The 24,798-nt window shown below is 49.3% G+C and overlaps 1 protein-coding gene across 7 annotated transcripts in view; it reads left to right on the top strand.

Moving 5' to 3' along the window:
• Positions 1–24,798, top strand: part of CLCF1 (cardiotrophin like cytokine factor 1) — a 1,651,704-nt gene that overhangs the window by 824,765 nt on the left and 802,141 nt on the right. The gene's annotated exons all lie outside the window — the stretch shown is intronic.

The raw sequence follows: 24,798 nt of genomic DNA, 5'->3' as shown, positions 1-24,798 counted from the left end.
GTCCGCGTTCTACAAACTGTCACATAAATACTGTTCATGCTAATTAATGTGATAATTGTTCTGTAAGGGACTGAGAGATTGTGAGGTTTATTGATGAATCACTCCATCACTCCCCGTTTTAGCTTCTGCATAGTAGTGGTGCTTAGAAGCATCCAGGCAAGTTTCCTACTGAACACCTACCCCCACCCCCATGTTGAAATTGAGCGCCTTGAAGCAGATGAGGCCACTTCAAAGTTGGTCTTTTTATAATGTATTTAGTTTTCATAAATATTCTGTACAGCTAGGGTTGACATACCCCTTTGGGAACATTAGAATGAATGACAACAGTGAAATGTTCCAAATATTGCAGGTGAACATGTCTTTAGAATTAAGCATTACTCTTTAAAGATATTGGAGTGTATAATTTTCAAAATGGAGAATGAATGTTTTCTACAGATGACAAACCCATTCCTTACTTCTTCTTCTGCTGTTTTTTGAGAGCCTCTCTGAAGGCACGCCACGTAGTTTCTCACCAGGTCTCCACGAGTAGATGAAGGTCCCTGCAGTGCATTCTGAGGAGAAGTCCTTAGACTCCTTTCTAGGGATGGAAATGCTGACCCAGCCGGACTGGCTGACAATTCAAAATTGTAAAATGCACTGGTCCTGATTAGTAGTGGCCATCTACCAAACTGTCTGAAGTTGGAAGCAGGAGGTGTAGGTACCCTGACAGCTCACTCAGTGACTTCTATACTTGGATTTGTGTAGACCTAACCTGTGGTGCATTCATTGTAGGCCATTCTCTCCTACTTGACTGTGACTAAGCCTGAAGGCCTCACTGAAGCTCTGCGGCCTGTCAAGATGCTGCTGCTGACCTTGTTGAAGGACCCAGCCAGTGCAAGTGTTGCTGAGGCCTTGAAACCCACTCTAGTTCTCACTATGACACTAGAGAATGGGTGCGGGAGAAACAGCCTGAACAAAAAGCTAATGCTCACAGACATCAGCTGATCCCCTTGAACTCCTCCCCATAGATGTACCTTTGAAAAGTGCAGTTGAGACTATTGGTAACAGCCTAATCTGGTAACTACCTGGCAAGCATACCTTTCACTGCACAGACATTTGTTATGTTCATCTTGGTCCCGGACTCTGCAATGTGCAGTGAACCAGTACTCGGGTAGCTAGACAGCTCGTCAGATCCAGATACTAGGAGTAAGCAATGATCTCAGAGTTTGCGGAGATTTTTTGCATTCTATGAAAATCCTCCACGTAGCAGAGTCAGCTACTAAACTGCATCCACAAATGCTTTAATAAAACATCTTTACATACTAAAAAGCATATAACCAATTCACAAAAGTGAACTTTCAAATAAAAAAATCAGCCATTGAGAGAGGTTATGATTTTGGGATCCTTCCTAATCTAGGGAGAGGACCAAGCAGATGCCTTGAACACAAAGAACATATCATGCTGAACTATTCAGTGGTGGTCCCATCCTCTTAGGACTACCCCAAGCACAGTTATTATGGGCAAAAATACAATCCCGCTTGTCCCATAATGCTTTGCAGGGCCTTTGGTTGGGATTGTATTTTTATCCCATAATAACTGTGCTTGGGGTGGTCATATGAGAATGGGACCACCACTGAATCGTTCAGCAGGATGTGCTCTTTGTTTTCAAGGCATCTGCTTGGTTCTCTCCCTAGGTTAGGGAGGATCCCAAAATCATCACCTCTCTCACTGCTTGCTAAATTTTCATTTTCACTTTTGTGAAATGACTATATACATTTTAGCATGTAAAGACAGAGATACTTGTGATTTTACCAAAATTATCTGAGGTCTCTGTTGGTGGAGCGATGAGTTTTTGATCAACTTAGAAGTACTCTATCAACTCTGCCCACCCTTACCAGATACTCTCATGGTCTGTTTAAAGACGTGTATGCTTTTGGGCTTGTACCCCTTTCTTTACTTTGACATACTGAGACAAGCTTAGTTGTACGTGTATATCACACACTTGAAATCTAAGAGATTGAAATTTCCCTTGCAGTTCCAATGACCATGTAGCTGACCTACGCTTGTGTTTGCTTTGAACCGTATTTTTTAGATGTTCGCGTTTGAAAACCTTAATTAATACAGAAGGTATTCAGGGTAACGTTTTTGCCGTAAAGACTTTGGGAAGCCGTTTAGCTGCGTTATCATTTTACAGATTCATGCACATTAGCATTTTGACCTCTTGTTACAGTACTTACTCGCCTTGATTCTGCATTTCTTCATTTAAGGTGTGCTCCAAGCTTCACAAACATTGGAGCTTTGTGAACATTAGGACTTCATGAACATTGAAGTCACATGAACATTATATAGTGTGTATAGCCAGTGACCCTTGTTGGTTATGTTGTTTTGTGTGGTTACCTTTTTTTGCCTATTTCCGGTTTCACTGTGTGATGTTTGGTATCCTTTCTATACTGATCACTATTTAGACTGTAAATATATTTATTATATTATGAGAAATATTTTCGAGTACTGTGTAACATGCAAACTTGGGTGGGCAGTCATATTTTATTGTATCTGTGATAAATATGTTGTACTGTACCTAGACTCGCCCTGCAACAACTGCATTGAGTTAGGCCTTGACTGGTCTTCCGCATCTAACCAGAGTATCTAGCAGGCATGAAGAGGCTTACTCTCCGCTGCAGATTCAGCAGAGAGTAAGCCTCGATTTTGACAATTGTAATAACACGAACGTTTGTCCATGCTGACTTCAGACCAATTTCTAATTTTGACACAAAATACCCCAAGGCATTTCTGTTATCCTGCAAGGACAGGGATTGAATTGGGTGTGGGGCACTTGCAGTCCCATGAAAATCTTTCTAAAACCCCAAAGAGGAGGGTTTGCAGCTGTGATAGGCCGTGGATGAGCCAAAGGGCTTCTCTTAGTGAGATTTGTCTGTCTGGTCCTTTTGATAGTGATAAACATATGTGACTACCGGTAATGCGTCAGACTGTGCTGCAGCACTGAAACCGCAATCATCCAAGTAATGGACGATGCCCCTCCTATGATTAACAACAAGACCCCCTGTCTCTTGGTGCTATTTGATCTCTGCTTTGTCACCACCGGCCATGGAGACCTAATCAGCATGCAGGCAAATGACATTATGGTATTACATTTATAGATACCATACTACAATCATTCTCTTCTTACATCTAACATTGACATCAACAGGACATGATGGGAGCTTTTACATCTCAGTAAATACTAGTTACCTGTAGAGTACATCAGAGATCTATCCTCTCCACTGTCTACATCACCATCTACCTGGACTTGAAATACGCCATTCCAGCAATACATGACAACATTGAACTCTTTGTGGAAGTCTCCTCTGCCAAGGAAACACACTGATTCATATAGTTCTCCAGTATTAGGGGTGTCTTTCATAGATTCACATGCTTGAATATCCCCCGTCGTCGAAGTGGGAGTCCCACGGTACATAAAATAGCAGTCATATATGCATGTATACATGAAAATTATAATGAATAAAAAAAATATACATACATATAGTGCTATAAATTGTAAATTCTAAAAGTACCATAGAACATAATAGGCCCATTGCAAAGCCTAAGGGAGAACTCACTTTAGTAGCATATCAGTGTCATTATGTGTTGGATCACATTCCAGCCAATCAGGCTGTAGCCTCCTCTAGAACCTTCTCCTCAGAAGCCCAAGTCCTCAGATTTTCTACCGCACGTTGTGTGAAGGGAGTCTCCCTGAGCTCTGCTCAGTTTTCTTCAACTTTACCTGTTTTTTCTTCAAGAAAATGTCTTCAAACAAGAAATCTCTGTTTAAAGCCTGCCCTTCATGTGGTAAACTGCGCCTTTTCCACGAAGATCCACACAGTAAATGCATTTACTGTCTCTACCCAGACCATGAGGTGAAAAACTGTAAGTACTGTCGCACTTTCCCTCCTAAAACTCTGAGAGATAGAGAGGCCCGTCTCCTTCTGTGGCTACAGAAGTTGAAGACTTCGGAGTCTGTGGTTTCTGATGTGGAGAGCCTGTCATCTTTTACTTCAAAGTCCTCTCAGAAGCGTGGGTCTGCGACCGAGGTTCCTTCTCCTTTTCTCAAGAAGAGTAGACTGTTGGAGTCCTCTAGGATTGTCTCCCCACAGGATTCGCTTCAGGGCACGTCTACGGGACCTGGTTCTCTGACGTCTGCGCCCAAAGCCTTACCTACCAGTAAGAAATCTGGTTTTGGCTCGTCGACGGGCTCGTCGACGCGCCCGTCGACGTCTTCAGCGTCGACGAAATCCGTATCTACCACCTCCATGTCGACGACGACATGTTCCATGTCCGCCAGCGCTACGTCGACGACGACCACCTCGTCGACGGCGACCACGAAGGTGAGACCCATCTCTTCAGTGGTGAAGATCTCGTCGACGACCGTCAAGGATAGACCGTCGACGACGAAGCCGTCGACGCATCCATCGTCGGCGCATACACCGTCGACGAAGACCAAGCCTCCACCCAGCGCCCCGTCGACGGGCTCGTCGACGACGAAGCCGTCGACGCATCCATCGTCGGCGCATACACCGTCGACGAAGACCAAGCCTCCACCCAGCGCCCCGTCGACGGGCCCGTCGACGGCGCCTCCGTCGACCAGCACCACATCGTCGACGGCCTCGTCGACGGCCTCGTCAACGACTCTCATCCCGTCGACGCCTTCGTCGTCGACGGCCAGAGCTCCACTCTCGTCGACGAACAAAGCCCCGCTTTCGTCGACGGCCCCGTCGACGGACAAGAAATCCTCGTCGACGAAGAAAATTCCGTCCAAGTCGACGCCGATGGCCTCTTTGTCGACGATGCACCCGCCTCAGGGTGTTGCTGACAGTGCCGCATTTACGCCAACGGGCCCGTTGGCGTCGCACCAACCTCTACCAAAAACGGCCTCCATTTACACAGTGGTTACTGCTTCTTCTTTGCGGACCATACCACTCATCCAACTGAGTCCTGTGAGGAGTGGCACTCGTCTTCCAGACAAATTATTCCAGTCTGGTGAGGAAGAATCCGGAAACGATTCAGAAGTGGAAGGATTTTTTAAACAGGCAACCAGTCCTTCGGATTTATACATTAAGTGCCAGGAATATAGTGACGAGGGTGATGTGGTGGACAATGTCGAAGATGGGACTGAATTGTTTCCTGTTGATACGTCCGAACCGGTGCCTTCTGAACCTGTTACTCAGATACCTCTATCTTTGGTAATGAACCTTCAGCACATGCTGGATGATTATAACCGCAGGTTTCCTTCTTCTACTCCTGCTTCTCCAGCACCACTGCCTCCTCCGCAGCCTCAACCGCAACTTCCTCAGGCACCTACACCAGTTTCACCTGCTTCACCGGATGGTGCTCGTCCTGACACTGGCGACGAGGATCCGGATCCTCACAATACTGATGACGACAATGACGCCGACATGGCTGAGTGGGACGATTATAGGGCTCAAACACCTTCCACTCCGCCCACCTCGCCTCTACATTCGCCCCCAGTGGACATGGCACATTTCCACAACTTGATGATCCGTGCTACGAAACGGTTTCATCTCAAAGTCGAACAACAACAGCATGAAAGTGACTGCTTTCTATATGACTTTAAAGACATATCACAAAGGCAATCCCACACTATACCAATCGTGGAATATATTTGGAAGGAAGGCCTTAAATTGATGGAGCGTCCCAATTCTGTTCCTGCGGTTTTACCCAGATTGGACAGGAAATACAAAGCTCCGGCGTCTTCTCCAGCCTGCTTGGTGTCTCAACCGAAAGCAGATTCGGTAATTACTCAGGCTGCACAAAAAAGATCGCGCAATCCGGCAACGCCACTCACGTCTCCACCTGATCAGGAAGGCCGCAAATTGGATTCCATAGGAAAGAAATTCACGACCATGGCGGCTACTACGGTGAGGGCGGCAAACACTCTGGCTATACTGGGCCGTTATGACCGCCAGATGTGGTCCGAGGTTGCTGCATTGATTCCTCAGCTGCCTGAGGCAATCCGGACAGAAGCACAGGCGATTATTCACGAGGGAGAGTTGATTTCTTCCGAAATCATTGATTGTGCACTCGATATTTCCTCCACGGGGTTTCGACAATTGGCGGGGGCTGCAGTCTTGAGGCGTCAAGGCTGGTTGCGATCGACCACTTTCCGTCCAGAAGTACAGGCAAGAGTCCTAGATTTACCGTATGACGGAGAATTATTGTTTGGCAAACATGTGGATGATGCCCTTGAGGCGATCAAAAAGGACACTGACACTGCGAAATCTTTGGCGACCCTACAATACAAGAAACGGCCCTTTCTGGGTGCACCGGGTAGAGGCGGAGGCTCCTCTACTTTTCGTGGCTCAAGTCAATATCGTTCATTCAACACCTACAACGATAACAGACAAAGGGGCGCCTATCAATCTCAAACTCGACAATCCACCTCCAGACCTTACCAAAGGAAATCCACTTATAGAGGTGGATCAAACACCAAAAAGCAGTGACTGCCTCAGGCCCTTCCTTTTGCCGACCGTAAATCTTGGAGGTCGCATCTCGAAGTACTTTTACAAATGGTCCACAATCACCTCCGACCAATGGGTCCTGGACGTTATAACCAAAGGACATACCCTGGAATTCACAAAATTTCCACCCACTCATCCACCTTCGGGGCCACCACCTCGTCATTTCAAGGACTTTTTGGCCCAGGTGAAATTAATGATCAAAAAAGGAGCCATCGAACTAGTGCCGCAAGGTCAACGCGGCAAGGGGTTTTATTCCCGCTTTTTCTTAGTCACGAAGAAATCGGGGGAATGGCGTCCAATATTGGATCTACGAGCTCTAAACAAATTTCTAATTTCAAAAACTTTTCAGATGTTAACTCTGATCCAAATTCTGAATTTTCTCAATCCAAGCGAGTTCTATTCCACAATCGACCTTCAGGACGCTTACTTCCATGTGCCAATCCACCCCAGACACAGGAAGTATCTCCGCTTCACGGTCGGGCAGCTACACTTCCAATTCAAAGTCCTGCCATTCGGCCTCCGCTCAGCACCAAGGGTTTTTACCAAGATCTTGGCCCCCGTAGCTGCCTTCCTACGTCTCCAAGGTATCCAATTTTACCCATACCTGGACGACTGCCTCATCAAGGCAAGCACTTTCCACCTGACGGAGCAGCACACTCAAGTTTGCGTCTCCCTTTTCCACGCCTTGGGGCTTTCAATCAATTGCCAGAAGTCACACTTTCAACCATCGCAACGGAGAAATTTTCTCGGAGCCTTGCTAAATTCTCGGCAGGGAAAAGTGTTCGTTTCCCAGGAAAGACAGGACCGCATGATAAAGATGGTGCGTTTCCTCCAATCAAAACTGTCCGTTTCTGTCCGAATGTTCAAATCATTCCTTGGCATGGCCTCCTCGTGCATCCACCTCATTCCAAATTGCAGATTGCACATGAGGACTCTACAGGAGGAACTGGACAGGCAGTGGAAACAGGTGTCGGGGTCATTCGAGGACAAGGTCCTTTTAACGCCTCGCATACAGAAAGCGCTGGAGTGGTGGGCTCACCCTCCACACATTTCTGCGGGCCGTTCATTCCAGGACGAACCCCCAACTCTGACGCTTACGACAGACGCGTCTCTCGAAGGCTGGGGAGCGCATCTCGACAGCATATCTGTGAAAGGGAAGTGGACGGCAATACAACGAACTTGGCACATCAATCGTCTGGAACTCTTGGCGATTTTCTTAGCCCTCAAATCTTTCCAGAGGTTAGTGCGGGGACACACTTTGCTGGTGAGGACGGACAACACCACCAGCATGCACTACCTCAACAAGCAGGGCGGCACGAGGTCTCTTCCACTTTCTCAACTGGCACAAGAAATATGGGATTGGGCGATTCAACGTCAAATTCATCTCACAGCCATTCACGTGCCGGGTGTGGCCAATGTTCTGGCGGATTCACTCAGCCGAGCATCATCAGCCAATCACGAGTGGGAACTCAACCAGCCCACGGTCGAGTTCATCTTCCGGCGGTGGGGCCAGCCACGGATGGATCTTTTCGCGACTGCTGTCAACAGGAAATGCCCACGCTTTGCAAGTCGGCATCCCCACAGAGAGTCGAGCGGGAATGCATTTTCGATCGATTGGTGGAACGACTTCATCTATGCTTTCCCTCCACTTCCTCTGATCCCTCGATTGTTACACAGGATGAGGTTCCAACCTTGTCGCATCATCCTGATCGCACCCAAGTGGCCGAGACGTCCATGGTTCACGGACCTGCTCCTCTTCTCGCAGTCCGATCCGTTGCCACTCCATCCTCTACCGCACCTCCTCACGATGCAGCAGGGACTAATTTGTCATCCGGATCCAGCATACCTTCAACTCCATGCCTGGAACCTGAGTACAATGAATTTGCACGTTTAACTATTGACAGGGACTGCAGGGAGGTGTTAGCGCGGGCTCGCGCACCCTCCACCATAAAAACGTACCAACTCAAGTGGAAGCGTTTCTGTGTCTGGTGCCGCACCAAGGATTTGGACCCAATGACTGCAAAACCTGAACAAATTTTACCTTTCTTTTTATCCCTGGCAAAATCAGGTCTGTCCCACTCAACTCTTAAAGTGTTTCTGGCGGCGATTTCCCGTTTCCGCCATGATGGTTCCACATCTTTATGTTCTTCAAGGATCATTAAGCAATTTTACAAGGGCCTTTTTCTGATGTTTCCACCTATCCGTCGCCCTCCGCCTGCCTGGCGCTTGAATTTGGTCTTGTCTCAACTTCTTCTACCACCTTTTGAGCCTATTCACTCGGCAACTCTTAAATTTCTCACGTGGAAGGTGGCTCTCTTACTCGCCTTAACGTCCTCAAGACGCGTCAGTGACATCCAGGCGTTTACCATACAGCCTCCTTTCCTAAAATTCTCCAACGAGGCTGTGACATTACGAACTAATCCTAAGTTCATCCCAAAGGTTCCCAGTGACTTTCATCTCAACGAACCTGTAATTCTGAAGACTTTCTTTCCTGCTCCGCAAACTCCAGCTGAGCGGTCATTGCATTCATTAGATGTGAAACGTTGTCTCAAATTCTACATTCAACGAACTGCACCTATCAGAAAATCGGATCAATTGTTTGTGGCATACTTCGGCTGCCCTTTTTGCGGGGGTACCCTTACGACAGATCTGCAGAGCTGCTACTTGGTCGAGCAGCCATACTTTTACTAAGCACTACTGCCTGCAATCAACAGACGCCGCGGATGCGGCAGTGGGTCAAGCGGTGCTGCGGAATCTTTTCCAATGAAGGTGAGCCTCTGTTGCTACCCGCCTCCAGTCATAAAGGTTTTTTCCTAATTATGTTTTGGTATTTAGTGCATATTGCCATATATATTTACCTTCTTCGCTTGATGTATACCTTTATGACTCCTGTGATGTTTTACTGCTTTCTACTCTATTCAAGCATGTGAATCTATGAAAGACACCCCTAATACTGGAGAAGAACTATAGTTACTTACCTGTAAACTGTAGTTCTCCAGTATTGGTGTCTTTCATAGATTCACATGCGACCCTCCCATCCTCCCCTCAGAGGCTCTCTTCTCCTCAGGCACTTTTACTTACTCTGTGCTACGAAAATCTGAGGACTTGGGCTTCTGAGGAGAAGGGTCTAGAGGAGGCTACAGCCTGATTGGCTGGAATGTGATCCAACACATAATGACACTGATATGCTACTAAAGTGAGTTCTCCCTTAGGCTTTTCAATGGGCCTATTATGTTCTATGGTACTTTTAGAATTTACAATTTATAGCACTATATGTATGTATATTTTTTTTTATTCATTATAATTTTCATGTATACATGCATGTATGACTGCTATTTTATGTACCGTGGGACTCCCACTTCGACGACGGGGGATATTCAAGCATGTGAATCTATGAAAGACACCAATACTGGAGAACCACAGTTTACAGGTAAGTAACTATAGTTCTTCCTTGCCCTCAAGCATACCCAGATGTGTGCACCTACCGCAGCCTGACCTCAACCAATACTAAATTCATTTTCATTGCCAGCCACATTAAATAACCTCAGTTCCAGGTATCGCACCTCAGCGCTAGATCACACACTAAACACTCATCATTAAAAAAAAACAGACAAAATGGAATCATCTTCCTGTTCTATGCAGACTAAAATCCTAATTTTCTGGATCGAATTTCACGCTACCAATATAGCCGCGCTCATTTCTCACTTGGATGATGGCAAAATCCCACTCCAATTTTCTTGATTCTGTGCTGACGTCATTGAACTGTGTGTTTCATCCTGCAGCTTGACTCGGCAAAGGAACATCTCACCCCCACCCAATTACCCATGCCTGTATCATCTTCAGGACCTGTTGTATGTTCTATAAAGCATAAAGATTCAGCACACCAGCTTTTCTAGCAAGAAACTAACCACTTCAAGAGAAAAGTGCAACACTTAAAGTTTTGACATCTTCATACTCAAAAAGAAAACATGTAAAAATGAAAGGCCAGTCAATACAACTTTCCATTTTGAGGATCAAGTATTTGAAACAATGTCTATCTTTCTTGTCCCATCCTTCTACCACTTACAAATCAGCTAATAATACAGCTCGACAATTAGCACCTCATCAGTCATCTATTCCCTTTCCCAGTATTCATTACACAATCAAGAATTGTGCCCTTTCCTGCTCTCACCTGTATTGCAGCGTACATAACCTTAGCTCGATTTGTACAGTGTATTACAAACACACATGCTTTATTGGTCTACCTGTGTGAATGTGGGTATGTGTATCTTTGCAGGTAAGTCTCTGTGCGTATGAATATTTGTGTGTAAGTAGTTCAGTTTAGTAAATATGTGTGTGATTGTGTGTATGTATAAAGTTCTCCCACTGCTCCTAAGATTCTAGCAGGGGTACCTCCTTCTCATTACTCTCCCCACTACATGAGAAAGAAACTCCCTGTTGCTGATGCCACTTTGGAGCTTCTGCATTAGGAGATCATTTAGTATTCTTTACAGATATTGTCAACATTCACCATTCCCAAAGAAGTCCTCTGATAAATAAAATTTCAATTCAGACATAAAGAGTCATAGCCCAGAGTGTTTTGGTAGGTTTAGGTTCCATAATTTTAAGCCTGGCTTGGCAGCACTGCAGTCTGTACGTCATATTGTTAAACATTATTTATTATATACACAGAGTGTTCTTTGGCTCCATCCAGAGGAGTATTACTCTCATCTCATGCTATTGGTTGTTTGGTTTATTACTCTGCAACCTTTGCAGTGCTTCAAATACAATGGATGAGGACCATTTACATCTTGAAACACCCTCAATCATCACACCTTCAGTTCTTAATCTCTCACATACATTTATATACATATTTTTACAGCAACATGCGTTTTAAAATGTTTTGCCAGGATGAGTGCCAATTATTACCAGCACCGTTAGTTCCATCACCTTTAAACATCGCTACCACCATCAGCAACACCATTATGACCAGCATTACCACCATCAATATTACAACCCCAAAACCTAGTATTTAGGCTAGTGTTTTCATGCTATATTAAATGGAAGCCAGACCTATTGGTTTTGCCAGGTTTGTTAGTATTCAGACAGCGATAATAGCTGTGCCATTGTAACCGCCGAGTATTGCGTAATTGCAAATAGTGTGTATGCAAATACATTTTTCTACATTTTTTGTTACATATCTGATGGGTACATCTGTATGTAGATTTCTCACCTTGTGAATATTCCTCCAGGCGTCAGACTGGATCAGAAACTTAAAACAAGTACTACTGCTTACCAGTTGGTGGTGTTGTGTGACTCCGTGCTGACAACGTACTGCTCTGGAAGTGAAAAGCAGGGCCACATATAAGTGCCACCAGGGCCCACTTACATCAGTTTCTTTCTTTCCACGCCTTCAGAAGCGGATCTGGACCTTATTTTTCTCATCTATGGCAAGCATTTTTCTCCTAAATGTTCTTTTATCAGAGTGAAAGTGCTAATATGTCGCTTCCCCAAATGACATGGTTTAAACTTTGTAGGGACTCTCTCAAACAAATGTCTGTGACGGATCCCCTTGAGGTATGTCTGTGGTGCCTGGGTTTGAGGCTCAACACTAGGCCCTGAGATAACTGTGCCCAGATGAACACAGTGCTGCAAGGAGAAACTCTACGCCGCCCAGCAGCAGAAGACTCTGCAATCTGACCGATCGAAGTCGAAAGGAAGGTCCCTTAACTACTCTTGAAGTCGTTTACATGGCAGGTCATCGTGGCAGTCAAAGTCTTCTGGTAAGTCTAAAAATAAGCAAAATAAATCAAAGTGGGAATAGGCCCCCTCCTGCTACTCTCAAACTCCAGAGAGAGCACAAGGGCATCAGTGTGCCTCTTGTCTCGCTGCGGTACTCCTGAACAGCTGATTCCATGTTTGGTCCCTTGCAACTCGACTTCCCTGTTAGTGAAATCAAAGCAAATAGAGGCCTTTAGTGAGGCTATGCGGCATATATTTGGCACACTTATGGCTCCTTCTGGTGTGCCTTTGGATCTGCTAAGGCTCCAGCCAGGATTCCGCTGGTGGGTTGCCCTCAGCACTGTCTGCGCCTCTTAAAGCCTGCATTGGGTTCTGCACCAGTTTCTGGTCACACAGTTGTTGGGCCACACTCTGCACCAGTTCCTTTCTCATATACATCAGTGCCAATGCCGCTGGTGCCAGAAGAGAAGAGGAGACTTTACCTGTAGTGGTCTTAGGCTCTAAGCCAGCTTTGACTCGACTTCGACTCTATCCAATCCTTCAGACTCTAACTCTGTGGATCAGATTAGGTCAATGAGGACAATATGTATGCCTAACTCCAGGATGCAAGTGGTCTGGACAATTCCATAGACCCTGGGCTTGTTTCTCCCCCTGGTCCTGCCACTGAAGACCATGCTATGGGTGCAGAACCCATGCTATGGTCTTCAGTGGCAGGTTATGAGGAGGACTATAGCGATCCTTGAAGCCAGCCTCTTGACTGAGTTTCTACAGACTTCCCAGGTACCTAATGAACCTCTATTGCCATTTAATGAGGCTTTAGTAGATACACTTTTAGGCTCTTGGGCAAAGTCATGTTCTGGGCCCCCAGTTAATAGACAGGTAGGTTGCTGCCATAGAATGGCACTGGCTGATCCTGATGTTTTGACTTAACAAGCTGTGCCTGAGAGCCTGGTAGTCCAAATGTTTAACAGCAGTCAATTCTAACGCCTTTCCCATGACTCCTTTGGTTTTGGAGGAGATGGCAAAAAATCTGCAGGTGTGGTTCTAGGCCGTGATTAGGCCGGGTGCATACTCCTCTCCTTACTCCACTAAGAGCTGGCGATGATCACAGATACATCATTGCTGGGCTGCGGAGGCCATCTGAGAGTGGTGGAAATCAGAGGACTCTGATCTCTGACGCTAACCTGACTCAACAACAATTTGCTGGAGTTGCGGGTAATGCGCTTGGCATTGAAGGCCTTCCTACCATCCATCCAAGGGAAGTTTTTCAGGTACTCACGGATAACACTACTACCGTGTGGTCCTGGAACAAGCAGGGTGGGGTGGCGTCTGGGGTCCTGTGTAAGGAGGCTCTGCGTCTCTGGAAGCAGCTTACTTGCCCAGGCATTTCCCTGGTTGTGAACCACCTGAAGGGATCTCTAAGCGCAAAGATGAACAAACTCAGTCATCGATGCCTAGAAGATCATGCGCGGCATTTACACCCGGAGGTGTCACAGGGAATTTTCCAGCAATGGGGTAAGCCAGGCTCGACCTTTTTTGCTACCACTGAGAGCGTGCAATGTCAGCATTTTTGTGTATGAGAGTTCCCAAGACGACTCTCTCTCAGGGACTAATTTTGCCCAGAGTTGATCTCGGGGCTCATGTAAGACTTTCCCCCTCTACCCCTCTTCTTTCAAGTTCTAAAGAAGATCAAACCTTAATCAGCCCAAGTCATTCTGGTGGCTCTGGATTAGGTCACGTGGGTGTAGTATGTAGAACTCCTGGGCATATGCATCTGCCATCCGATCAAGCTGAAATCTGGACCTCCATGCGTGAAGATTGAGCAGCAGCAGCTAGTCACCTTCAGTCTTCCTTCCGAAGTTGATGTGATTCTGACATCCAGGCAATCATCTACTAAATCAGTGTATCTGAAAGAAACAGGTTAGTGTTAGATTCCTTACTTTAGAATATCCCCAGGCGTCAGACTGGATCCGGAATGTTTTGCGTAGATGTACCCTTGCGCGTCGGTAGGTGTCGTCTGCTGCTCCGCGTCCGTCGTCGGTGTCGTGATCGCCGGGTTGACGTCATCGGAGCACTTAGACGCCGCCCTCGTGCGCTGACGTGAGCTCTTCTTTTTTCCACGCCAGTAAGCGCAGATCTGGGAAGAGCAGTATTCTTAGTCATTTTTTGACTAACCTTTTGATCTATTTTGGATCACTTCTTGAGTTGATCTTCGACTAGCGGTGCCGGTAGGGATGCCTGGGTTTCTCACCGCTTGATGCCGGTGACCGACCCCCACCGTCGGTGCATTTACTGTCTCGGGGCCGACCACGATGACAAGTCGTGCCCCGACTGCCGGGCCTTGACCTAGAAGGCTAGGCGGGAGCGGTCCCGTAAGCGCCTCGAGCTCCGGCAGTTGACTCCGCGCCGCTTGAGGTCCCGGTCCAGGAGGAGGTCGTGGGACCGGTCGCGGGCCGCAGTCATTGCCGCTCGACGAGTCACCACCACTCGTCGGGCTCCATGTCCTCAGGTAAGTCGAGACACTCGAAAAAGAAGTCGAAGAAGCGTCATCGCTCTTCCGACTCCCCCGACGCTTGTGCGACGCGGCCGAGGGTTCAGACGACACCGCCCACGAAGCTCTGCCGGAGCCTCAAGCGCCGCGTTCAGCTCCATACCCACCGGTCCCTGGGCTGCACGCGACGCCGGAGGAGATTAGTGTTTTCCTCACGGCCATGAGGTCGCACTTCCCTCCGTCGTAACCTGCCGAGGCGCCGTCGGGCCCCGCGGGTCCATCTGGGAGCTCTAGCGGGCCGGCGGCTCCGGTCCCAAAGCCGCAGGGCTCCGCAGGATCCAGGCCTGGATCCGGGACGTCGCCAGTCGACCGTACATCCCTCCCTGGTGCCATCCCCAAGGGTGTCACCCCCGACGCCGTCCCCGGACGACATCGGCCCCGGTTACAGCCCCAGTCCGGGTCCGGCGTCGGACCGGTGCATGCACCCCCCGGCGCCGTCTTCGACGCCGATCGGTGAGCCATTCACCGACGACCCGGCTCCATAATTTTTCCCTGACTATCAGGAGATGGATGACGACGAGAACTGGGAGGGGTCTGAGGACCCTCTGGCACTGCAGTGCCAGTTGAGCCAGGACTGGGCAGACTAGCTGGGGGAGGCCAGTGGTCTGGACACTTTGCCCGACACTGGATTTGTCTCCCCTCCTACCGTGGCTACGGAGGAGGGGGCTGCTTACAGCATGGTGTTGGCTAGGGCAGCCAAGGTCTTGGCTCTTGAGCTCCCTGTCGCGGCCGTGAGGACTAACCTCCTCACTGAGGTGTTCAAACCGCAGGCAAGCTCCTCGGAGCCTCTCCTGCCATTTAATGAAGCCCTCACTGACGTTCTGGTGGGCACCTGGTCCAAGCCCTCTACGGGCCTTCCTGTAGATCGGAACGTGGCCCGACACCACTGCCCAACCACGGGCGACCCCAGCTTCCTGTCCGTACACCCCACCCCCGAGAGCCTGGTGATCCAGGCCTCTACATCCCAGACTGCATTCCCGACCGCTCCTCTGGATCGGGAATCCAAAAGGTATGATCAGTTTGGGAAGAAACTGTTCTCCTCCCTGAGTTTGGGGTTGCGGTCTGTCAACACCGCCTGCCTTTTGGGCCATTACACCCACACTCTGTGGGATACAGTTGCGGAAGTGCTGCCGCAGTGCCCGGTGGAGGTCCAGGCAAACTTACCCAAGCCTACCACCGTACAAGTCAGAGGCCTCCGAAGTCATCTGCGGCGTCCCTCAAGGATCCTCGCTGAGCCCCACCCTCTTCAACGTCTACATGAGCCCCCTCGCGGCCATCGCACGCCAACACAACCTCAGCATAATCTCCTACGCCGACGACACCCAGCTGATCCTCTCCCTGACCAACGACCCCGCCGCCGCCAGAGCCAACCTGCACGAAGGGATGAAAGAAGTAGCCGAGTGGATGACGACCAGCCGCCTGAAACTGAACTCTGACAAGACGGAGGTCCTCATCCTGGGCTCTTCACCCTCCGCCTGGGACGACTCCTGGTGGCCTCCCGCCCTGGGCACCGCACCCAAACCGACGGACCATGCACGCAACCTGGGCTTCATCCTGGACTCCTCCCTATCCATGACCAGACAAGTCAACAGCGTCTCCTCGGCTTGCTTCAACATCCTACGCATGCTACGGAAGATCTTCTGGTGGATCCCCACCGAGACCAGGAAGACCGTCACCCAGGCCCTCGTCACCAGCCGACTGGACTACGGCAACGCCCTCTACGCCGGTACCACCGCCAAGCTCCAGAAGAGACTCCAGCGGATCCAGAATGCCTCAGCCAGACTCATCCTCGACATCCCACGAACCAGCCACATCTCCGGACATCTGAGAGACCTTCACTGGCTCCCCGTCAACAAAAGAATCACCTTCCGCCTCCTCGCCCACGCACACAAAGCCCTACACGACCAAGGCCCGAGCTACCTCAACAGCCGGATCAACTTCTACGCTCCCAAACGCCACCTCCGATCAGCCAACCACGCCCTCGCCGCCGTCCCCCGCATCCGAAGAGCGACTACAGGAGGAAGGTCCTTCTCCTACCTGGCCGCCAAGACCTGGAACTCCCTCCCGACCGACCTGCGCCTGACCCGAGACCACCTCTCCTTCAGGAAGAAGCTGAAGACCTGGCTGTTCGAGCAGTAGCGGCACCCCCCCTCCCCCAGCGCCTTGAGACCCTACGGGTATGTAGCGCGCTATATAAATGTCATTGATTGATTGATTGATTGACCCAAGCCCTAGCGGAGGGACGGGATGCAGCACGCTATTCGATACGGTGTGGACTTGATACCACGGACTCGCTGGGTAGGGTGAATGCAACGATAGTGGCGGTTCGCCGCCACTCCTGGCTGAGGTCCGCCAACTTTTCGGGGGATGTCCAGGCCACGCTTATGGACATGCCTTTTGATTGCCGTCGCCTCTTTGGCGACAAGGCGGACAGTGCGCTGGAGCGTTTCAAGGACTCCAGGGCTACGGCCAAGTCCTTGGGCCTCGGCCAACGCCAGCAAACTTCTGCTTTTTGCCCCTTTCGTGGCCAAGGAAGGGGCGCCCCCACACGTCCAGCTAGCCACAGGCCACAGAACCTACCTCAACGCGATCGCGGACGTGGTAACCGCCGTGGTTGTGCCGGGCAACAACGGCAAGGTCAGTCCACAACCGCCCCCATAGCAAGCATCTGCCTCAAAATCTACCTAGTCCGAGGTTTCAGGCCCATTCGACACCAGTGGGGGGCAGGGTTCGCCATCACCTCCTCCACTGGTGTACCATCACATCAGACAGGTGGGTGCTGCAAATCGTCCGAAGTGGCTACTCCCTCCCCTTCGAGGTGACCCCTCCAGCCATGCCACTGCAGTACCACCACATGTCGGGGGATCACTTGCAACTTCTGCAGGAGGAAGTTATGGCCCTCTTGGCCAAGGGGGCCGTCGAGAGCGTTCTTAGGCCAGAAGTAGGACATGGTTGCTACTCCCACTACTTTCTGGTACCCAAGAAGGGCAAAGGAGGCCTACGCCCTATCTTGGACCTCCAGAGCGTCAACGGCTTCCTCCGGAAGGAGAAGTTCAAGATGCTGACTTTAGCTCAGGTCCTAGCTGCCCTGGACCCTGGAGACTGGATGGTAGCGTTGGACTTGCAGGACGCATATTTCCATATTACCGTCCTGGCGGCCCACCGTCGTTACCTGCGGTTCACGGTAGGCCACGAGCACTTTCAGTTTACCGTGCTCACCTTTGCCCTTACCAGCGCCCCTCGGGTGTTCACGAAAGTGATGGCGGTGGTCGCAGCTCATCTGCGCAGATCAGGGGTCTCAGTCTTCCCCAATCTCGACGACTGGTTGTTGAAGGTGGGCTCGCCCCTGACAGTCGTCTGCCTTCTTCAGACTACAGCCGACCTGCTGCACCTGCTGGGGTTCTCCATCAATGTGCCAAAGTCACATATGGGCCCCTCTCAGAAGCTCCTATTCATCGGAGCGGTTCTGGACTCAGTGCAGTTTCGGGTTTATCCTCCCGAACAGTGGGTTCGGGATATTTAGGCTCTGATTCCGATCTTTCAGCCTTTATCCCGGGTCTCAGTCAGGTTGACGCTGCGGCTTCTGGGGCTGTTGGCCTCCTGCATCCTTCTGGTGCATCACGCCAGGTGGCGGATGCGGGCTCTGCAGTGGGACCTGAAGTTTCAGTGGGTCCAGCATCAGGGCAACCTGTCCGACCACGTCCGGATCTCGGAGGGCACTGCGAGACAGTTGCAGTGGTGGCTCACGGACCGCGATTGGGTCAGTGGCAGATCTCTCTCCCCACCCCAACTGGAGCACGTAGTAGTGACGGATGCGTCCCTCCTGGGATGGGGGAGGGCACATGTGAGAGGCGGAGATCAGAGGCCTCTGGTCTTCGGCGGAGTCCCGGCTCCATATCAACATTCTGGAGCTGCGAGTGATCCGGCTTGCACTGAAAGCATTCCTTCCCTTTGTCCGGGGAAGTGTAGTGCAGGTGTTCACGGACAACACCACCGCCATGTGGTACTGCAAGAAACAGGGCAGGGTGGGGTCGTGGACCCTTTGTCAGGAGGCTCTGCGCCTCTGGCAATGGCTGGAACACCAGGGCGGACAAACTCAGCCGCAGGTGCATGATGGATCACGAATGGTGTCTGAACTCGGACTTGGCGCAAGGCCTCTTTCAGCAGTGGGGAGAGTCTTGGCTAGATCTATTCGCCACAGAAGAGAACGCACAATGTCATCAGTTTTGCAAGTTGGAATTTCCAAGGCGGCCCTCGCTCGGAGACGCTTTTTGTCGCGAGTGGAGCTGCGGTCTGTTGTACGCCTTTCCGCCTAAACCACTACTGCCCAGAGTGCTGAATAAGATTCGACGCGACCGGGCCCAAGTCATCCTTGTGGCTCCGGACTGGGCACGAAGATACTGGTATCCCGAGCTACTCAGCATGTCAGCCGATCCCCCGATTCGTCTGCCTCTTCAGGAGGACCTTCTGTCGCAGCAGCAGGGGACGGTCCTCCCCCCGAACCTGTCCAGTCTCCACCTACATGCGTGGAGATTGAGCGGCGACAGTTGAGGCCATTTGACTTGCCTCCTGAAGTCTGGGATGTGATTCTGGCAGCCAGGCGTCCCTCCACAAAATTGGTATACGCCTGCAGGTGGAATAAATTTGTGGCATGGTGCACAGCAAAGGCTGTGGATCCACTTTCTGCCCCCCTTTCAGAGGTTCTCCTCTTTCTTCTTTCTCTTGCCCAGCAGGGCTCTGCGCTGGGCACTATCAAAGGCTACCTCTCTGCCATTTCAGCCTTCTTGACGCTTCACTTTTCTTTTCAAGTCCCCTGTTGTAAATAGGTTCTTGAAAGGCATCACACACATGTTTCCTCCTGTTCCTTTCGTGATGCCTCAGTGAGACTTGAACATTGTTCTAACCTTTTTGATGTGCGCTTCTTCCGAGCCACTTCACAATTGCCCTCTTCCTTTTCTGACTCTTAAGACTGCATTCCTGGTTGCCATCACCTCTGCCAGGAGAGTGAGTGAGCTCCATGCTCTATCTTCTAAACCTCCCTTCCTCTCTGTCCATCCGGACAAAGTTGTCTTGAGAACTCGTCCTTCTTTCCTGCACAAGGTGGTTATAGCCTTTCATATCGGGCAGTCCATCACCTTGCCCACCTTCTTTCCGCCTCCGCATCCCTCGAAAGAGGAAGAGAGGCTCCACCGTCTGGACCCAAAACATGCTCTCTCTTCCTTTTTATCTAGACCGCACATGCCAGTTCCAGGTGGAGGACCAGCTCTTTGTTGGTTACGTGGGCGCTAAGAAGGGACGGGCGGTGCACAGGCGGACCATCTCTCGGTGGGTCGTGTTGTGCATCAAGGTCTGTTACTCCTTGGCGAAAAAGGAGCCTCCTGTTGGGCTGAGGGCCCATTCCACTCGGGCCACGGCGGCTACTACTGCCCTGGGTCGGGGAGTCCCCTTGCAGGACATCTGTCAGGCAGCCAAGTCCGGAGATATGGCTTTTTCGGCCGTTCCGTTCTCCAGGACTTTCTGGTGTGATCTTGAGTCGCAGACCCACTTCCGGGGTTGGTATTGCTGGGGTATCTATTCTAAGGTAAGGAATCTAACACTAACTTGTTTCTTTCAGATGCACAAGTTACTTACCTTCGGTAACAATATATCAGTAAGAAACAGTAGTTAGTGCTAGATTCCTTACCGCCCCACCCATCCTTCCCATTCTGCGAACGGATATCTAGGGTTAAGGTATCTCCCTTTGAGGGCCCTAGTTTCATGGCACCAGTGTCGGTCTCTGGCATGGCTCTGCGTTCCTGGTGCGGAAAGTTATGTACAAGAACTGACGTCAGCGCGCGAGGGCGGCGTCTAAGTGCTCCGACTACGTCATCCCGGCGATCACGACGCCGACGACGGACGTGGAGCCGCAGACGATGCCTACCGACGCGCAGGGGTACTGCTACGCTACGCAAAAAAAGGAGGTTTGTCAGTTCTTAACGTTTATTTTAGGTTGCTGGGTCAGTTTTCTTTGTTTAAGTCAATTGTTGTCATGACAAGTCTTAAAGGTTTATAACACATGTTTCTACCAATGCCATTTGTGATGTCACATTGGGACTTGCATTTGGTTCTCCTTTCTAATGTGTACCTTATTTGAGCAAATGCACAGTTGTCCACTGTGCCTCTTGACTTTTCAGGAGCTAAGAAGGGTAAGTAGTGCAGAAAAGAACCATCTATAGGTGGATAGTCCCCTACATAAAATTCTGCTACATATTGGTTAAGAATCAGCCATCTGAAGGATTGAGGGCTCGTTCCACTTGAGCCAATGTTTCTACAACTGCACTAGAACTGACTGCTATGTTTTGGAGGGAGGTTCTGACCAGACTAAAGGAGGTGACAGCTAGGAATCTGCAGCGGACTCCAGGTGTTTGCCTGCTACACTGGTTTCCCCACACTGCCCGTGACAAGATCAATAGTACATTCTTAGATTTAGGATTGGTTCTAGCTAAAAGGGAGATTACTAGTCATTGGAAAACGGTCACTACCCCTAACACAGCGCGATGGTTGCGGGAATTTATAAAGTGGGTTGATTGTGAGGGGATTTTCCGACTACAAATGGCCTGGAGAACCATTAATGATAAGTTACTGGAAACGGCCAGGGCTTGGGTAGCCATGGTGGACCTGATTAAGAGCCCGACTGATGATGACGACTGACCTTCTGCAGGCGGGGGACTCACCCTCCAGACCTGGGAAATTGCCTCTGGTGCGCAGGTGGGGCGGATGTTGGGTGAGGCGATAGATGTGAGAGCATCCCCCTGGCTGGAACCCTGATTACTGATTTTAGGATTTCGATAGGGTGGTAGGAATGCCTGCTGGGCAAAAAGAGAGATGTGAAGGAGAGCGACATGTCTGAGGGGAGGAGGGAGGAAGGGACGGAGGGGGGAATAGGGAAGGGAGGGAGTTGTTGTTTTTAGTGGCCTTAGTAGGGGAGGGGAGGAATCAGAATATGAACAACCTTAGAGCAGCGTGGACTTGACCTCCGGGTTAGAGTTAAAGGATGTAACGGCTTAAATAAATGTACTTTGAGGACAATACTACTGAAGAAGCTGGAGATGTGGACCTGGACGGAGTGGACCGGGATGCGAATATGACATACTATATCCTTGAACAGATACTCTGCTTTATACCTGAATGTAATATGCAAAAGAAATATGGAAGCTCATGCGCTTTGTAAAGGAAAACTGAATAAAGTTTGTTTACAAAAAAAAAAATAGAACTGACTGCTCTCTGGGCATCGGTGCACATTTTGATAAAGCACTATTGCCTTGAAAGTCAGGTCCTTCTGGATGGACTTTTTTCCTGTTCAGTTCTGCAGGACCTTTTGTTCAGGCAGTTCCACAGACTCTCCACCTGGGAACATACTGCTTTAGCATCGATTCACAAGGTGAACTACCTGCCTGCATTTAGAAGTATCCCCCAGAAAAACATGTTACTTACCTTCGGTAACTCTCTTTCTGGTGGATATTCATCACAGAATCCTCACTGGATATCTCCCCTACACGTTCTGTGGCATGGACTCTTTTAAAACTAGCCCACCGCAGAATTCTGCAGACTTGTCAAACCTATTTGTTGATGAGCTCTGTGTCTAAGGACACAGAAAGCCTTAGAAAGCAACTGACGTCAGCCCGTCTTGGTGGTGGTTATAAGCGCCCCTGCTTGCCTCTTCTGGAATGGTGGGGGCACGAAGCCTCATGATGCCACCTACCGGCTTGCAGGAGCACTTCTTTGAGGTTTCCAGAGTCAGTTGGACGCCTGCGTAATATTCACAAGGTGAAGATTCTACACTTAGACTGACAAACTGTCCACCAGAAAGAATGTTACTGAAGGTAACTAACTTGTTTGTCTGAGTAAGCTAATTTCCTCATTGTTAATAAAAAGCAGGTTGAAATACAGTTCATTTCATTGGCAATAATATGGTACTCAACCTTCAGCTAAGAACTGCAAACCCCTATGAGTATGAGAATGAAATACCCATTTTGACCCCTTATCCCCTTAATGTTCGAAGTGGCAGCTTCCTGCACTAAAACAATCACGAGATTCGTTTTCCTCATTCTATGTGTTTGCTATAGAACGCGGAAAGAGGAAAAAAACCAAGGAGAAATGTTTACATTTCTCCTCGTTACGTCCTTCCTGGGGAGGTGCACAGTTTTGACTCATTCCCAGGTTTACAGATCCTTGTAAATCTGGGAATGTGTCAAAAGCCGCCTCCTTGACCTGGAGTAAAGCAACCTAGCGTTTTGTGCTGCCTTGCCTTACTCCATATCTACGAGGCCATGCAAAGCCACGCAGGGCGGCTTTGCGTCGCCTCATGGATATGATGGAGAGGCCTGCTCCACCGGATAAATCGTGCTAAAAAGTGACGCTCTGGCGGCGCAGGCCTCTTGGTATGAAACTTGACGTAATACTTACGTAAGACAAATGGGTACCTTAATAAGAATTAGCCGCTCATATTCATCATCATTCACTTTCTGAATAAGGATTTCCTTTATCCAGCATAAGAGTATACTCTATCTGAGCTCAAATCAAGGCCTTAGTCAATAGGTTTTTTTTGGGGGGCGAAGGGGCATAACTATCTATTTACAATTCTTGATGAATGCTGCTCTAATAGTGATATTTTAAAGCAAATAATATACTGCACTGTAGTATTTCAATAGTACTGCTCTAACAGTTGAAGAGGGCCCAAGCTCTTGTTATTGTTGAGTGAATAAGTAACTGCTTTGTTTGTTGCATACGGTTTCATGAATCTCTTGTTTGAAGTGATAACTTTGAATTGCAGGTTTTGATATCACTCATGAGGCCTTGAATTGTGCTTGATGCAGCAGTATCTTACGTGTGGAATGTTATGCATATGACGCACCATGCGCACACACCGTGGCCTCTCCTAGTCAGCGGGTTCACTGCAGTCATGTCTTTACATCTGTTCTGAATTCCTGGTGGTTGCTGCTATTCTTATTCTCTCTGGGAGTGTGTTCCAGAGTTAGCATGTCTCAAAAGAAAATGAGCTACCTCTAATGTCAGGGACATCTTAAGGATTCTGGGGGCCCTGGGCCAAACATATTTTGGGGGCACCGGTTTCGAACAGCTTTGAATTTACAATCCAGGTTCAGCTGTTTCATGCTGTCTTTGGCCAGGTTACTGACAGTGCGCAGGTACACTCGTCCAAATTCTAAATGTCTTTACATCTAATATTCAGGGATAGAGATTACCAGTATTATAACACAGCAGCAGCTCACCAACATTACTGCAAATAATCTGCTACACAATGGCTAAGAAGCAGCGGTTTGAAATATTAAGGGCTCATTCCACTTGAATCAAGGCTGCTACTACTGCGCTAGCATGCCAAGTACCTGTACTGGATATCTGTCAGACTGCTTCGTAGGGGCAGGCAGCCATGGCCAGTCTTATTGGGCGAAGGGGCCACGCCCCTCACCTTTTGTCCAAAATAGAAGAGTGCCTGTCTCAGCCTGACAGACACTCTTTATTTTCAGGTCAGGCAATCAGGAGCTAGACATGTGCTAAATGTGCAGGTTCTTGACTGCCTGAGTTAAACTTTGGCGGTCCGAAGATGTCACTTCTCCTGTGGGTGTGAAATCTTCAGCCTGACAAAGCACGTAAAGCCCCTTCCCCTTGTGACGAGGGGGAATGTGACTGATTTCCTTGGACCTGGGCCCTTCAGTTCTGAGGCCTGAAGTGCCCAGGGTCGAGTGTCAATCACTGCCACCTCACCTCGTCACAGAGTGGGTTGGGGTCAGCAACTATCACTGACCCCATCCCACACTGTGGCTGATAGGAAAGTAGGGACTGCTGCCTCCCGTCATTGGCTGACCTAAGGGGAAGCAGCAGTCCTAACCCTCCTGGGACCTCAGAGCTGCACATTTACGTTTGATTTACACCAGTATTGAAACTTTCATAGATTCACATGCTTGAATCATTCCACGTCTTCGAGATTGGAGTCCCACGGTATCATTAAAAAGCAGT

The sequence above is a fragment of the Lissotriton helveticus genome, chromosome 1_1 (assembly GCF_964261635.1).
Source record: "Lissotriton helveticus chromosome 1_1, aLisHel1.1, whole genome shotgun sequence".
In the NCBI taxonomy this organism is placed as follows: domain Eukaryota; kingdom Metazoa; phylum Chordata; class Amphibia; order Caudata; family Salamandridae; genus Lissotriton; species Lissotriton helveticus.
Note: the sequence above shows the minus strand (reverse complement) of the source record. Positions and strands in the feature narration are given on the sequence as shown.